Source organism: Drosophila santomea, chromosome 2R (genome assembly GCF_016746245.2).
Source record: "Drosophila santomea strain STO CAGO 1482 chromosome 2R, Prin_Dsan_1.1, whole genome shotgun sequence".
Classification (NCBI taxonomy): domain Eukaryota; kingdom Metazoa; phylum Arthropoda; class Insecta; order Diptera; family Drosophilidae; genus Drosophila; species Drosophila santomea.
In genome coordinates this window covers 1673122-1690287 of record NC_053017.2, presented here as the reverse complement: position 1 = coordinate 1690287, position 17166 = coordinate 1673122, and the positions used below count along the sequence as shown (strand labels likewise).

At 40.7% G+C, this 17166-nt stretch overlaps 1 long non-coding RNA gene across 1 annotated transcript; it reads left to right on the top strand.

Annotated features, from left to right (window-relative positions):
- The first annotated feature begins 11163 nt into the window (after window positions 1–11163).
- On the top strand, window positions 11164–12108 carry LOC120445246. Its single transcript, XR_005615728.2, has 2 exons — window positions 11164–11462; window positions 11558–12108. It is a non-coding gene; the product is annotated as an uncharacterized LOC120445246 (long non-coding RNA).
- Window positions 12109–17166: the final 5058 nt, after the last annotated feature.

Here is a 17166-nt window from a genome sequence, read left to right as displayed (position 1 = left end):
TGGCCATTCGCTATCTGGCTTGACTAGGAACTGAGGGCCTTTTAACCAGCGATTAGCGTCAGGAGTTTTAATGAATTTGGTAGCTGAGTCCGCAACGATTCGCTTTGTGGGAATCCATCGCCATTGGTTGCGACTCGTGTTATCGATTATCTCCCCAACTCGCATTACGAAGGCTTGAAATTTCCGTGGGTCCATATCAAGCCACTGTAGAACGGTCTTAGAGTGTGTCCACTATGTACTGGCGAGGCCCACTCCAATTACAGCTGCCAGTAGTTCCATGCGTGGTATTGAGACTGGTTTTAGTGGGGCTACCTGACATTTGACTGCTACCAGTACTGTGTCGACGTACTCGCTCCCGTCTACAAACGTGTGCAGATTAATTTGGTCGGCATTCGGCAGCAAAGTGGAGTAGAAGCGAGAAAATTCCAGTTCGGTAGCTTGAAGCAGGACCGTTTTCCATTGTTGCCATGACGTGAGCAGTGCGTCGGGCAGTTTTTCGTCCCAGTCTATGTCTATGCATTTTAAGGCCGATCGTGTAGCAGCAAAAGAGAGCCAAGGGATCAAAAATCGACATTAATACTTGTAGGGCTTCTCGTTTTGTTGGTATCGATTCTCCATTTAGGAAGTCTATTTTAAGTCTCGCGAATCAAGAAGTATACTTTAAAAAGTCGTTTTAGGGTTTCCAATACATACCAAGAACCTTCTCCGGGCCACCAAGTTCTTTGGGATGTTGTTCGGCTATTTGGCGCTCTCCCAATTTTTTTGAGGATGGCGGTAGAGTTCGAGATCAAATTTCATATAGTGAATCTTCCCTCAGCATAAATGTCTCGGACTTCTGATGTTACTGCGATCGCCTCAGAGTCGTCGGTGTAGCTGTCTATAAGGCCGTCCACATAATAAGCTTTTGTAATTGACTCGAAAGCTCGGGGAAATTGATCCTTAAACTCCTGTGCGTTTTTGTCGCGCACATAGTGAGCAATACAGGGCGCGCAGCAAATTCCGAATGTCATTGCCCGCATGACGAATGTGCGGTTATTTGATGAAACATCTCAGAGATATCCGCGCACACGCCTATACGACCTACTCTGAATGCCATAAGAACCTAGGTTAGCGGGTTTAAGTAATCGGGCCCGTTCAGCATAAAGTCGTTGAGGGATTTGCCGTGACTCTTTGCAGCTGCATCCCAAACCAAACTTATTTTATTTGGCTTGTTTGGTCCTAGAGCGATGAATATAGTGAGGTACCATACACGGTTTATGTCCTTAGCTATTTCTTTGGTATCCAGTTCGAAAGCGAACTAGAGATTTTGTCGACTAAGTTGTCATAGGCTTTGTTCGTAGGCTTTCCCTTTGAGTTTCCTTCCTTTTCCCTTGCATTTCTGGAGACGAAGCATGTTCTCAGCGTCTGAAAATACCGAGCAGCTGTTCTCGTATGTGCTTATGAAAATTGGCCAGTCTGCTGGGTTGCCATTGAAAGTCGGCAGATCCGCTGCTAATATTTGCCTTGCTGCTAGTTGGGATGCAGTTGGTCCAAATGATAGGATGTGCTTTTCCTGTGTCCCCTGCTGCTGTGCAAGCATTGCGTATTTCTGCTCGATATATTTCTTTTCCACTTGTCGTGTCTCTTCTAGCATCTCTATCATCAAGTTTTTTGGGCATGGAGTATATGATGTCTCAGCTGGCTTATTGGGATTGAATTCGATTTGTATCATATCGCTATCTTTCGGCAAGGTATTTGTCAGTTCGTTGCGTTGTGAAGCGGCTTGCTGTGAGGTGGAAGGTTTAGGACTCCACTAGATAAGCGGCTCTTATTGTATGAACCGCAAAGAGTTACATCTTCCTCCATTTCCGCTACGAGAATTCAGTCGTTTTCTTCGTCACAGATAATTTCACAACTAATGGCGTCGGTTGGCGTGATCTACTTCAACAGTGTTCTACACATACATAGCCTTCATACGTGTACGTGTGTATCTTGGCTTATAGGTTTGCGTGTGTTCCGTGTTAATTTCACAAATGGTTTGCTTCACTTGTAATAGCGCTTAATATTGGGTACTTTTAAAGTTTTTTTAAGAAATGAGGCGTCACTTGTAATTGCGCTTAATATTGAGTACTTATAAAGTTTTTTAAGAAAATGTTGAGGCACTAATTAATTTGGGCCTAGGGAGAGCAATAATAAACCACCTTTTGTAGCAGTCAATTTATTTTTATTTAATTTTTTTTAGCAAAGCGAGCAGCTTTAAAAAACTTTGTTCTTTCTCCTTCGCCAGTGTTTCCTCAAGTGTGTTTCCTTATCCAATAACCGCAGATCATGGGTAACATTTTTTCCAAAGGTTTTTAGGGTTACGTCATTTTTGCCTAGTTGGCGAGCAGCCGCTCTTTATTAATGTCAAAAATCAACTGAACTTAAAAATGAATCTTACAGCTAACAAAAGACTCGCAGCGACCACGCAAATATGCTGTGTTTGCCGGCTGCGCACTGGTTTCCGGCCCGATGCTGGGTCAGCACTTTAACGTTATGATATTATATTTCTTGCACTGAGCCAACTGGTCTAGCTCGTTGGCTCGTGTTAACTACTCCCCCTTCAAGATTGCGGCCGTCCTCGGTTGGTCCTAATTCGGCGATCATCCCGTTAAACTAGATTGCAGATCTCCGCGCTCCGATGTACCGTACACAGGTGATGCCGATACAAACCAATGCACAACAAATCGCTGCTGCGATAAATATTATGCGATGAGAATGATTAGTATCAATTTCTCTCCCGAACTCTTTGATGAACTCCAAGTTACGTTCACTTAGCTGGTGAAGGTAGGGGAGGCTCAGAATATCTCTGTTTGCGGTGATATTCAATGATGGGGAACTCGCTACCCCTGGAGCTCTTTTTTGGGCCTTGATTTACAAAGGTGGTGTCATTTATCACGACGCGATCGTTGAAGGTGATGAGATGTGTGCCGCGTAGGTAGACTTCTGTTTCGTTGTCTACCGTGACCCTGGCTGGCCGGTCATTGATGATGATGATACCCTCATCCACGCGGATGAGCGGGTGTAGGTCGCTTGGTTGCGACTCGCAATGCGCTAGGACGCCTGCGTGTAGTTCCCTGGCGCATGAGCTTTCCGTTGATAGTTGGCAAAAGGAAGCCCCCGGTGTTGGGATGCAATTTTTGATTGTGTGGACTACTTCACCACACTTTGCTACCATGTTGTCGGTTATCCGCAGCATAACTCCTTTGCAAGTGACTGGGAAAATAGTGACCTTCTTACAAGATAATTTTATTTTGGGAAATTTGATAATAAAGTGCATCATGTTAGAGGATTGCAGTATTTTTACAGACGATGCGGACATAAGATCCCCTATGGGGGTATCGGTGGGTTCTTTCAGCCAAACTGATTTTAAGTCTGCATGATCTTTTGCCAGCGTTACAGCCAACATTAAATTCTGTAACTCCATCATTAGTATTCTATTCCTAGCCAGCAGTGTCTCGTATAAATGGCCGGTGTCAATTTGGGTATTTTTATGTGTTTGCAGGATTTGATTTACTGTTGTTGTTAATTGGTTGATTTGACTTTGTATCCTAGTATTAATTTTGATTTGCCTATTGTTTGATTGTGTCAACTGCCACTCTGTGAACCTTTCTAGATCGCCGGCATCCGGCGTCCCCGCTACTACCTTTAGCATTGAGCCTAGAAAATCTAAACTCCTTGCTATTCTGTGGTGGACTTTTAACGAATCCAGCGTGTCTCGAAGGTGCGAGGTATCCACTTCTAGCAATTTCCTCATATGAGACTGCGGAAACATCTCGTTCATACTGCTTATTTCTTCTATTACGCGCATGTATTCCGAGAGATTTTCCGAGTGGGTCACATATGCGAGCTCCTCCCATACCAGGATCTCTCCATCTATGATGGGGATATACCTTGTTCGCGAATAGTTAGTGACGTGCGCTGACACTAATGCCAGTGAGAGGAGAATGAAAATTCTGCACCTGTGGAAATGTATTTTGTAGTCGCTTTTTCTTGTTCGCTGAGGTTTATCCCATCACCAATTAATACTAAATTAATACCAATTAAAACTAAAACATCTCGCCTTTGGCAACGTACTTAATGTTTATTAAATCAGCCAAACGGCTGATAATAGGTAGTGATAATAAAAAATTAAGGGAGAGAGTCATTTTAAATTGTCTTTGTGGACCACCATCCCTTCAATGAGGACCGCGGTCCCCAGGTCTGCTTGTATGGCTTTTTCCTCACACAAGGGAGTGAGTTTATTGCCAAGTCTTCTATTAGTTTTGACCAAAACTTTTTCGCCCACTTCGAAGACTCTATTTTGCCGAGAAGCATTCTCTCTAGACCTTAGCGCGTCTTGGGCACTCTTAATTTTGTCAGCAATCCGTTCTTGTGTGTCGTCCGTGCATTCTTGTATTGCGTCGACTGGCCTCTTATCGATGACCGAATGGATTGATTTGTTATATTTGGTCGTGGCTAACAAGATTATCTCCACGGTATCGCTCATGCCCTTGTCAATTTTTAGGCACCTGGCGAGCTCTAGTAGGGTGCTGTGAAAACGTTCCACTTGCCCGTTTGAGACACTGTGAAGGGGCGGCGCATTCGTGATGCTGACGCCAAAATGGTTGTCTAGCATGGCCGTGATCGTGTGCGATTTTAACGATGGCTCGTTATCGCAGTAAATCACTTTGGAATTTGGGAAGAAATTCATGACCTGTAACAAGGCCAGTTTCAAGTCCTCAATTGTTCTTGACGGTACATGCTGTACGACGGCGAATTTCGAAAACTTGTCGATGCAAGTGAGAAAATATTTTTTGTCTGTTGAGAAAATGTCTACGTGTAGCATTTCTCCTACATGAGAGGGAATCGGAGAGTCGCCAATCTCTTGCTTCCTAGGATGCCTATCATATTTAGCTTTAGCGCATGTTTTGCAGTTTTGGACCATTTCATTGGCCAGTTTGGCCATTTTTGGGAAGTAGCATTCTGTGAGAACCTGCTTCACATTTTCTTGGGCCGATCGGTGGGCCCTATTGTGTTATGCCAATATGATTTCCCTTTTTTCCTCGACCCCAAAAATGTCTGTAACACGGTTTTTGCAGTGCCTGAATTTTGTAGTCGGGAATCTCCGGACTAAGTCGTCCTGCACCGTTGCTAGCGTGTGCAAATCGCAATGGAGGGCGTTTACGCCCTTGGGGACTATTGCGTCCGCAAGGTCATTGAGTAATGATTCCTTGTCAGTGAAGTTGATTGTATGCCGTTTCTTATTTTTAAAGAGAACGAAAGAGCGTTTTAGCGGAAAGCGGGCCTCTTCAAGAATTAGTTTTTTCTGGAAGCAATTTAGGGGCTTATCCGTAGTTTCTATGGTGTGAGTGAGGGAAATCTCACTGTGAATGGTCGCACCACATGATTCTGCGTCCTGTTCTTCTATGGCATTAATTTGCTGCCTAGACAGGGCATCAGCAACCAAATTTTCTTTTCCCGGTTTATCCCGTTTCCTCGATGCGGGCCTTCCACCTTTTAATTTTCGCGTTAGGGTTAGAGTCTGATACCGAGAATGACAATGGTTGATGGTCGGTGAAGATAATTATATCTTTCACCGCATATAAATAGTGTCTCAGTTTGGCCAAAGCCCAAACGATGGCTAATAATTCCCTTTAATTTGTGGCGTAGTTCATTTCCCTGTCCTTTAATGTCCTCGAGATCATTGTAATAGGACGGTTCTCCTGTGAAAGCACTGCTCCAATACCGTAGGCTGAAGCATCCGTCGTTAGATGGAATGGCTTCTTGTAATCCGGGTATCGGAGCATAACATCTTCGGATGCTAAAATGTTGCGCAGTTTTTCGAAAGAATTTTTTTGCGCCTCATTGAATTGTACTTGGATGTGTCGCGATCTGTGTCTGCTTACACTTCCGTTTTCGCCCTTTAAGATGTCCGAAATAGGCCTTGCTATGGCTGCAAAGTCCTTAATGAAGCATCTGTAATAGCTCGCGAGACCTAGAAATGATCTAACCTCAAATACTGTTTTTGGTTCAGGGAACTCCTTTATGGCCCTGACCTTTTCTGGGTCGGTGGTAGTGCCATCACTGGTGACTATAAAGCCAAGAAAGTTTACGCTTTTTTTAAAAAAACTTGACTTTTTCACTGAGACTCTCATATTTGCATCGCTTATGGTTTTTAAAACCCAATCCACGTGCTTGACATGAGCATTCTCGTTTTCTGAGAAGATTATTACATCGTCGACGTAGACATAGCAAGTCTTGCCGATTTGCTCTCTGAGAATGTCATCAATGGCTCTCTGGAAGATGCTGGCAGCATTTCTCAAGCCAAAGCGAAGCCTCTTGAATTCGTACTTCCCTCCGCTTACGGAGAAGGAAGTTTTTTCGCGGTCATTTTCCGCTAAGATGATCTGGTGATACCCGGACTTGAGGTCCAGTGTCGTGAAGAATTTGGCCTTGCCCAAGTTGCCCAGTATCATGGAGATATCTGGCATAGGGTATTTGTCTGGGATAGTTCTTTCGTTTAGCTTACGAAAGTCTATGACTAATCGTCTATTTTGATTGCCGGCCTCGTCGGTTCCTTTTTTATCAACCACCCATATTGGGTTGTTATAAGGAGACACCGACTTTTGAATTATACCATTTTTAAGCAGGTCTTGGATTTCGTTGTTGACGAAATCTGCTGCCCCCATGGGGTATGGATATAATTTAGCGTAAATGGGCTCTTCGCTAGTAGTAGTATATGGCAGGGCCTCGTTGGGATCTGCGAAGGCGTTTTTTCGGCTCCTTATCATCCCTAGAAATGCCTTCTTCACCAAAGGTGGTGCATCTGCGCACTCCACGTTAGTGAAGTTGACGTCAGTGCATTTATGGAATGAAAGCTTCTCAACTTCCTGACCCCATTTGAGTTGGGCGGAAGCGAGGCAAAGTGGTGCACCGGCCTGTGTTAACAGATCGGCCCCGATTATACCGTCGAATATTGTAAAATCTGGTAGAATGAAAAAAGTCGCTTTCAAATTAAAAATCGAGACGAAGCACTTTTTTGTAACGATGGTTTGGCCGTGAATTGAATGAATTTCGAAAGGAGAATCCACCGGGCGGACACCCTTTAGCTCTTTGCGAGGCCGGATGAAATTTTTTGACGCGCCGGTGTCTAAAAGGAATTTCATTGGTACATCTGCTACTCTTCGTCTGATGACGGGTAACAGGGATTTTCCCCTAAAAAATTGAGGTAGTCAGAATCATACTCGGTAATGGCATCGTCGTCTATTTTCGATTCCGCTTTGGAGGCGGCGGCGACATATGCTCCTGTCTTTTCTTCCGCATTCTGCGTAATGAAGTTAACTTTTTGTTGTTTCCTCACGGCGCCTGTGCGCTCGGAGGTGGCTGGTCTTCTGTTCCGGTAGGCATTTGCCTGGGTCGGCTGCATCAATTTAGAAAGTGAGGGATCGACCTCCATAGGCTCTGGTGGGCCGTCGTCTTTGTAATTTTTGGTACTTTGCGGGTCGGCGTGAACCTGTGCCTTATGCTGCCTATTAAAATATGGGTTTTTGGTATTACTAGGTTGTGGGTCATGGCGGTCGTACTTGTCAAGTTGACGACCCTGCGCTTTTGCAGTAGGTTTGCGATCTTTGTCTTCTTGACTTCTTGCGAAACTAGCTGCAAAAACGTACCTCTCGTGGTTAGATTCCACTTCTTGCGCTAAGGCCAAGGCTGACGGCATGTCTTTCGGCTTTGCCGCGAAAAGCACGTCAGTGAGGTTGCGTTTAAGTCCCGAGATGAAAATACGCAAGGCGTCCTCTCGGAATTTTTCGCACAATATATTTGCCGCCGATGGCTCGTGAGACATATGGGCTTTATTTGTGAGTAAGGTGAGTTTTTTCTCGACCTCATCATAATACTCCAACAGGGTCATGTTGCTTCCCTGTCTTAAAGTGCTCATGTCCTGCTCAATGACATGTATTGGGCGTTTGTCGCTGTAAGTGAAATCGAGCCGATTTATAATGGCATCGAAATTCAGTACGGTGCCAAACGAGGATAAGCCGTTATTGGCCGCGCCCCTACTTTTGTTCCTAATAATTGTCACCGCCTCGTAATGGCGAGAGGTGCCGTTGTAATCTTTAAATATGCGATACGCAGCAACCGCCGCTTGTCGCCACGAAACATATGATTCCTGTGACCCCGAGAATTCAGGCAAATATTTAACGGCGTCTAAAGTCATGTTACATGGTACACCACTAGTTATGTCTATGGGTTCGTAAGCTCTAATTGCGGGGGCCACTGCTGAGGTGGGCGCGACCTGTGTTGCTGCCAACTGGCTGGCCAGCTTCTGAATTTTCTGACGCATTTCATTTTGTGCGAGTTCGTTTTTGGCAGCCTCGTCCGCTAAAGTATTGGCCACCACTGCCTGTATTACAGCTTTGAGTTGTTCTGGGTCTATCGCCATTGCAGGGGAATTCGCGGTGGCACGTCTTAGAGGGGAATTTTCACAATCGGACTCTGAGTCCGTGGAGTATGGTGTACTATTCCTATACTGTGAGAAACTGGGCTGCATGAGCAGTCCAATTCGCTTAGATATGCAAAAGCTGCCCGTGTGGGCAGCAGTTGACCAAAGCCAAACAAACAACAACTAAAGACAAAGGCTGCAGCGTCGAATGTCGCGCTTGAATCGAATGGAAACACAAAACAACAACAATAAATGAAAAGCGAACGTATGCGCTGTTATAAAAAACAATTAAATGATTTTTGTTTTTATTCACATTGATGCGAGACCATGTTTTAGCGTATCTGCTGGATTAATAATTCTTTTATTATTATATATTTTTTTTTTAAATATTCACAGACTTAAAATGCGTTTAGCATCGGTTTCCACTCACATAATTTTTTGTTTTTGGTGTGTGTGTTATTTTGTCAATAATTCCCTTCATTTTTCCCGCGCCGCTGTCTTTTGCTTTGCCGCAAATTTAGTAGCTGTGTGGGCGGTGTTGGTGATGGTGGTGGTGGGTGGTGGTTTTACCACTGGTTGGGCGCCAGTTATTAGAGTTGGGGGTGGCTGGGGGGATCCCTCGCTGCAGTCCCAGATATTATGTTGAGAGGAACTTTCCTCTTTTAACTGCCAGCCTTGTGGTCTGGCAGAGTAATTAATACAAATATATTTTACGACGTTCAGTCGGAGTAATAAGGTTGACGAGCAGCCGCTCTTTATTAATGTCAAAAATCAACTGAACTTAAAAATGAATCTTACAGCTAACAAAAGACTCGCAGCGGCCACGCAAATATGCTGTGTTTGCCGGCTGCGCACGGGTTTCCGGCCCGATGCTGGGTCAGCACTTTAACGTTATGATATTATATTTCGTGCACTGAGCTAACTGGTCTAGCTCGTTGGCTCGTGTTAACTTATACAAGACAAAACAAAAGCCGACAACATAAAGGTGGAAAAAATTTAACTTTTCTTACGCTAGGGACATCTCATTTTTCATGATAACTGTCCCTAATGAGCTATTATCGACCATATGTTCCGTTGATTTTTGGCCGGATCGAAGCTAAGATTAAAAATAGAAAAAAGGGCTCGTGGGAATTCAACTTCCCACACGTGGCCAGATCACTGCCCCATCTTTCTGTACTACTTCTACTTCTTTATCTTCAAAAAACTAAAATCTAGTCTCATTATCTGTTATCAAAATGAAATGTAAGATGTAAATGTAATGCTTGTGTAGTAAGGTAACTAATTTGTATTCAGACGTTTTCCCAGGTATGTACACAGTATACAGGTATGATCGTCCCTCCAGGCGGGGAGACGGAGTCCTAATTGCCGTTAGGTCTCACGTCAGAGGAGGTACTTTTTGACGAGTTCCGTAACATAGAATTCTTAATATTACGTGCTCTTACATTCCGCCGTCTTCTGAATTTCCTGAATATATAAACCATTTGTCCGATATCCAATCCGTTTTATATAGACTGTCCGATAGGGACCAACTGGTTGTTCTAGTTGACTTTAATATACCAGGCACTAAGTGGTCCATAGAAGAATAGTCGAATACCCTTTTCTCATAGCACAGCATGACTTTATTGACGGCTTGCTCGACATATTGTTGTCGCAAGTTAATTATGCTTTGTTACAAGTCATGAAAGTGTGTTTCTGACTAGGGTAGCACCTCTTAGTCAACCAGAAGATCCATAACATCCAACTTTCGAGGTGACAATCGACACAGGTACCGTAATAAAAGAGAGGCCAGATAAGTCAGCCAAACGAATTCATTGTTTTCGTAAGGCAAACTTTCGGAGGCTTAATCTTTTTATATATGGCTTTAATTGGATTGATCTTTATTCTTGCAACATAATGGGCGATGCAATAAATATTTTTTTTACTGCAATTAAATCATTTTTTTACCCTTGTGTTCCGCTTTACTATCCGTCTTTCTCTAACAAACCTCCTTGGTTTAATAAAGAGTTGACACATGTAAGGCTGACGGCAGAGTGCGCGCGAGAAGCGAAGCGATGCGATAATATTGTGCGAGAACGAGCGATAAAGCGTTTTTAAGTGATATCGCTCGAAAGATGTCAGAGTGAGAGCGAGGCGAGTTGCGAGCTCAAGCGATAAAGCGAGAGAGCAGTTTGCAACCTGCTTTATCGCTTCAACTCGCTCAGAGCGTATGATTGTTTTGTTCCGTTCTGTGCTTTATTTACCGTTGGTTTTCAAAGGATGCGTTTTTATTGTTTTCATTTGGTGTCATTTGTGAGAAAACAACAGAACGAAATGGAGATAAACGTTAAAATGTTAATTGAGGAAATATTTTTACTCCCAGCGCTATGGGATCAAAAGAGCAAGATCTATCATAATAGAATCTTGGTGGAAAAAAATTGGACAGAAATGGAAAACATATTAGAAACCCAAAGTAAGTATAGATTTATTAATAACTGTAAACTATTCGGTGTTTCTGTGAGTGCAAACAAAGTCGCGAAAGGCGTTTCTAATTAATTGGCCTGTTCTTAAATTAACATGATTGAAAGTTTCGTCGTTATAAGTTTCGGTGTCAATATGGAAATTTTGTGATTCCATATCAATATCATAAGGCCCTTCCAGGGGAATGATTGTATTATGCAAAATACATATACTCTTCACAATTATATAAACAAAACTGGGATTTGTCTCAATAGGCTTTCAGAGAAGACGTCATTTGGATGTTATGATACCAAAGGCACATTCAATGCATCTTCGAGCTCTGGAAAGTCTACTGTTAAAATATTCGTTGTTTGCATTTATATCCCTTCTTGAATATGGCCTTAACAGATTTCCGAGTAGTGGATAAGCGTCATCACCAATAAAAACATATGGCATCTTTGTGTTTGTTCCAGGCTAGCAAGAATCTGGCGGCAAGAATTGTAGAGCCTTTAGCAGCATATACAGTTGTGATGCATTGAATGTTCCACCATCACTTTATTTTCCGTAACCTCCAACTTCTATGGTAATAAATTTGTACTTGGCATCTGCTACCGCTTGAAGTACTATCGATACGGATAATTTTCGACATCAGTGTAATTAATACCATTTTTATTTCAGAAGAATGTTTAAAAAAAAAATGGAAGAACATCCGCGACCAATTCCGAAGCGAATGGAAATAATTCCTATTCCAAAATCTGGAGACCCTGGAATTTCGGAGAAGGCTTACAGCCATTACACTTCTTGGCCTCATTTCACCAGTTTGCTTTTTTAAAAGACCAGATGAAACCGCACAAATTGGTTGGAAGTTTTGACGCATCATCACAGTTTTCCTTCTAGGCAGCTTCACCGGGATTTTCATCAGAAGTGTCTCTAGATGAGACCTTCTCTGAGGAAATTCGAGAGCTTTGTGATGCTCAACCAATTTGTCCACCGAAAAAAAAAACAAAAGAAGGTGACTGCAGCGGAGGAATTGGTTGCTATTGAACAACAAAAGTTGCTGTTGCTCGAAAAAAAACAAATGGCAAAAAAGAGAAAGACGACGACGACGCATTTTTTGACAGCCTTCTACCATACATGCGGAAAATGGATCCGAAAAAAAAAATTATTATGCCGAATGAATATTCCGATACCGACAAACTATAATACACAATAAATATATTAAAAACTTACCTCAATGTTATTATTAATTTTTGACAAGGCAGTATAGGGTGTATAAAAAAATTTGCCCAATTCTTCATCAAACGACTACTCATTTTATTTAATATATAATCAAAAGTCGAAATAGACATACGCGTATAGTTAAAGAACCTATCTGTATAAACTGTCATCTTCTCGCTTTGCTCATAGCTTCTCGCTTCGCATGGATTCGCTTCGCATCTCGCGCGCACTCTGCTGTCAGCCTAAGAAATGTTAATGTGAGTTAAACCTGCCTATTCGCCAGGTCACGACGGAATTCCTGGCCGTGTGCTTAGATTCTGTGCGGAAGCCTTGTGCAAACCTCTACTAAAACTGTTTAACTTATCTCTGGAATCTTCACAGTTCCCCCATATATGGAAGGAGTCCTTTGTGATCCCTCTCCATAAAAAAGGTAGTAAATCGGATGCAAGCAATTATAGAAGAATCTCCAAACTGTCTGCTATCCCTAAGCTTTTTGAAAACCTTATTACTCCTCATTGGCAGGACCTTTGCAGGTTAATTATATCATCATTGCAGCATGGTTTCATGAAACGCAGATCAACAACTACTAACCTTCTGGAGCTTACCTCCTTTTTTGTAGTACAGAGCTTCAAAAATAATCTTTTAACAGATGTCATCTATACGGATTTTAGTAAAGCATTCGACTCTGTTCACTTTTTAAAAAAAAAAACTTGATTTATTATGTTTCGCTGTTGATCTCCTAAATTGGATTCTAAGTTATCTGAATGGCAGGACGCAACGAGTACTCTTTAAAAATTCTCTTTCTTGTATTCTCCGAGTCACATCCGGTGTCCCACGAGGGAGCCACCTAGGTCCGCACCTTTTAACCTTATTTATTAACGACCTTCCCTTAATAATAAAGCATTCGCGTGTACTTATGTACGCGGATGGTGTAAAATTATGCCTGCAGTATAAGAACATTTCTCGCCATTTGGACTTACAATCCGATCTAGATAGCTTTCAACCCTGGTGCCGTGATAACGTATTAAACATAAATGGTTCTAAGTGTAAAGTTATGACCTTTTACACTTTTGATGGTCTTGGTGCTCTTCTGGACCCTAAACATAAATTTTCAGACCATATTACGTCCATTGTCAATAAGGCCAGGGATGTTCTTGGTTTTATAAAACAGTGGTGATGATCCTTACATGACCAAAACCTTATTTATATCTCTAGTCCGTCCGATCCTCGAGTATGGATCACCTGTTTGGAGTCCACAATATGAAGTTTACTCGGATCGCATTAAATCGGTCAAAATAACTTTTTTTTTTGCCTTACAGCGCCTTAATTGGGATGTAAACCTTAGATTACCTCCTTATTTAAGTAGACTAATGTTAATTAACTAAATCTCCTTAGCTAACCGTAGAACGATGCTTGGAACAGTCTTTTTTATAACCTTATTCATGGTGATGTTGATAGTCCCGACTTGGTTAGTCGGCTAAACTTCACTGTTTCAAGCAGATTCACTAGAAATTACGTACCTCTAATTTTAAATCAATGTAGATCTAACTTTGAATTGCATGATCCCTACAAAGTTATGTTCTGACTACAATAGATTCTATCCTATTATCCCTAATTCTGACTTTCTGTCGTTCTTAAAGCGATCCATACTAACGTATTTAACAAATTCTTAAATCTTACTATATCGCGTCTATCTTCCCGCGATTCGAGTCGTACGATACACGGCACCGCCCCTCGGTTGGTTGAATGGGAGGTGTGGCCTTGGACTTTAAAAAAAAGTCCAAATTATTTTATAATTTTAGGGTGATGTACGTAGTAAAAAGTAATAATATAAGGAACCAAATTGGATATCAGCCCCCTAAAAAAGCATGAAACTTTAAGTCATAATTTGTAAGTGTACATGTGTGGAATTCCTTGCAAAAATCTATTTTCAGAATAGTTGTTTAAATCCAAGCCCTGCGGATACATATTATATGTCCAGCCATGCTAAGCATGCGCTTAGGCTTTTTTGATGTTGTAGGAACACATACAAATTTAGGTACTATAGTTTTCATATAGAAACATTCTGCTTAAAATTTAGTGATTCTTGTAATGGTTAGTGAAAATAGGTATAGTTACATTACATAGGTACAGTTACAGTAATGTAGGGGGTTCATATTTTCATCCAAGTGCTTCAATTCTGTGCTAATCTTCAATATTTTTGGACTAACTGAAATAGAGTTTGGCGGATTTTAAGAGGTGGTGACGGGTTTACAGCATGGAGTACGAAATAACCTGTGGCATTTATGAAGACGGTCATCTCATTTTTTTTAAAATTTTTCGGCATGTCCAGCGGTGAAAGGAGATCGGAAGCCTTGCTTTTTAAGCCGTGGATCTATCAATTGTGCAATTCATATTCGGACAGCCTTGTAAAGATATAATCCGTTAAATGTATGCAGGTCAACAGACCCTCACTAGATTTAGGACTCGGCTTCACGGACTCCAAATTGAGTAACAGACCACAAGTTATGGGGATACATAGTTACTGATGTCCAAGGTCCAATATGATGACCAGTTCATCCACAGTAATGGTTGTGGGGCTTTTGATGAACTTAAAAATACTTTGCGAACAGCTTCGTGCGTTTTTTTAAATTCTGTTTCATATATTAGCATTTTTCTGTTTAAGACTATATTTAATTTTCTTGCATTGGGAACCCTTTAGTTTTTTATAAGATATAAAACTGATTTTGAAATATTTCAATTGCTTTTACATTTAGTAAATACAGTTTAGTTTAAAAGCGCCCTGCGCTGCTAAATTAATGAACGTGCAAAGCACGGTGTATTTGTTTGAAAGTAAATCACATGCTTTGATCACCGAGCTAGCATTATCAATCATAATTGCAAAATTTTTCTAGATATCTCCCATTTATCCGAAAAAAAAATTATCCAAAAAGTAAAATTATTAAAAAATTAACTTATTATTTGACAACTCAGCAGTTTGCAATTTGAAATTACTAGATTCGAATGCATGTACACACACTCACAGTAAAAAAGGATATATTAGCCATCAATGTGGTTGTAGAGCAAAAGTAATTTTTTGAAAAATATGCATCACATGAAATTTCGAAATATGCATAATTCTCTTTTCATATTTCCTTTTTTTTGTCGTTTTGCTGTGCCAGTAACATATTTTGCAATGTTTTACGAGATGGTAGTTTATATTGCGGATGAAAAACTTTTAGCATTTCGCGAAATCCAGGGTCTTCCACAACTAAGAACGTCTAATGTCATTGGCTATGTACGAGTATTGCATGTTTTTACTCATTAGAGCTGTTTGTATCGGATTCGTGGTTATCTACACATCCATAAACAAAAACCTTTTACTGAATATACATTGTTTATATGAAATAATATAAATACCCTTTTTTTGAAATTTACAAAGTACTTGTCCATGCTTAGTGCCCCCACTATGCAATTTAATTATATTTTAGATAAGATTTAATATTTAATTTTTAGCATAATTCTTAACCAAATTTCGGCACCCTCTTGCCCTGTGCTGTTGTCAGTTATGTGCGAATTTTTCACAGCACCATCGATAGCGACAAAAACGGGTGACATTCACGGATGCTCCCACCAAAATGTATCGCAGTGAATTCTCGAGAAAGTCCTGGCTCTTTTCCCAAATATGTCTTTGGAAGCATTGTAGCGGATCACAAATTTAAAGTTTCTGACTTGCTTGAAATATCATCAACTATTCTTCAATTTAATTAAGCAAATAATTTCAAATAAATAAATTTATAGGAGAGAGATCGTGCGCGAGAAAGTCGGCTGTGCAGCCTCCGCAGTTGGCTCTGCCGACTGATATCTTTGATGAGCAAACTACAAATTTTATATAATAAATATTTAGAAAAATATTTAAATACATATTCAATAATATTTGTATGAACCGGCTATATTATTTTTAAAGGTAAAACTTTGAAAAACGGGTGCTTTAAAATTGATATACATGCTAAAGTTACAAACTTTTGTTGTTGATAATATTTCAACCATTTTGTCTAACATGATATTTTCTTTATTATTTTTAAAAAAAGATAATAAAAAAAATGTTCAATTCTGGGTAAGTAACAGGCACATTGGTAAATTCGGTATTGCCCGCAGATAGTTACTGTAAAAGCTATATAAATGTTTGCGAACGTTATATATTACATAACACAATCCAATATGTTATCCGAAATAGAATACAAAAAATAATAAAAAATATATTCTTTACTTAGTGATATTAGGAATTTTTTTGTTTTAGCAAGAAAGAACAATATACTCGAGTTATTCAGCTAAAGGTCGTGTAAGAGAGATAGTGATAGTCACGTTTAAAAGCTATTTCAAACCGTATGATTCCCCTGTAGTGGCGCGGTCGAGCATGCTGGAACTATCATATATGTAGTTAGATGGGTTCTGTGTCCCAAGAATAAAATATATTTAAAAAAAAAAAAAATTAAGCGTTTAACTTTAAGCGTTAAGCGTTAAACTTCTTATCGACTTGCGGAACAGGAGTTTGATCGATTTAAAAATGGTTTTAAAAACTAACGCCTTTTAAAATGTATTTAACATATAACATAAATAATTATATATGTATAATTATGTAAGTTAAGCAAGACTATTTCTCGCTTGTGGTGCTACGGCACTCGTAGCCGCATAGCTCACCTAGAAAGTATGGATATCATTCCATTTTTGCAGATCGACGAGAGCGTGTAAGAACGGCGGTCGATAGGGGAGGGGGAAGATACTTGGAGAGGGTTCATACAAAGACATTAGAATAACAAGATGCGTAACGCCATACGATTTTTTTGCACACGATTTTTTCGTGGTGGCTTTTCAAGTGGCTCTAGGCTCTCTCGAAGAGCGGAGAGAGCGGAGAGCTCTAGAGCCAGCAGCTCTCTTGTACGCATACAGCGACAGCTGACCACTGTATTGGTGCACACGTATGCACATGCATTGTAAAAATGACAAAATATGCCCTTCATTTTAGAAGTTCTTAAACTTAAATCTATATTATTTTTTATAAATTGCCACCACTTAAAAACTCTAGTTTT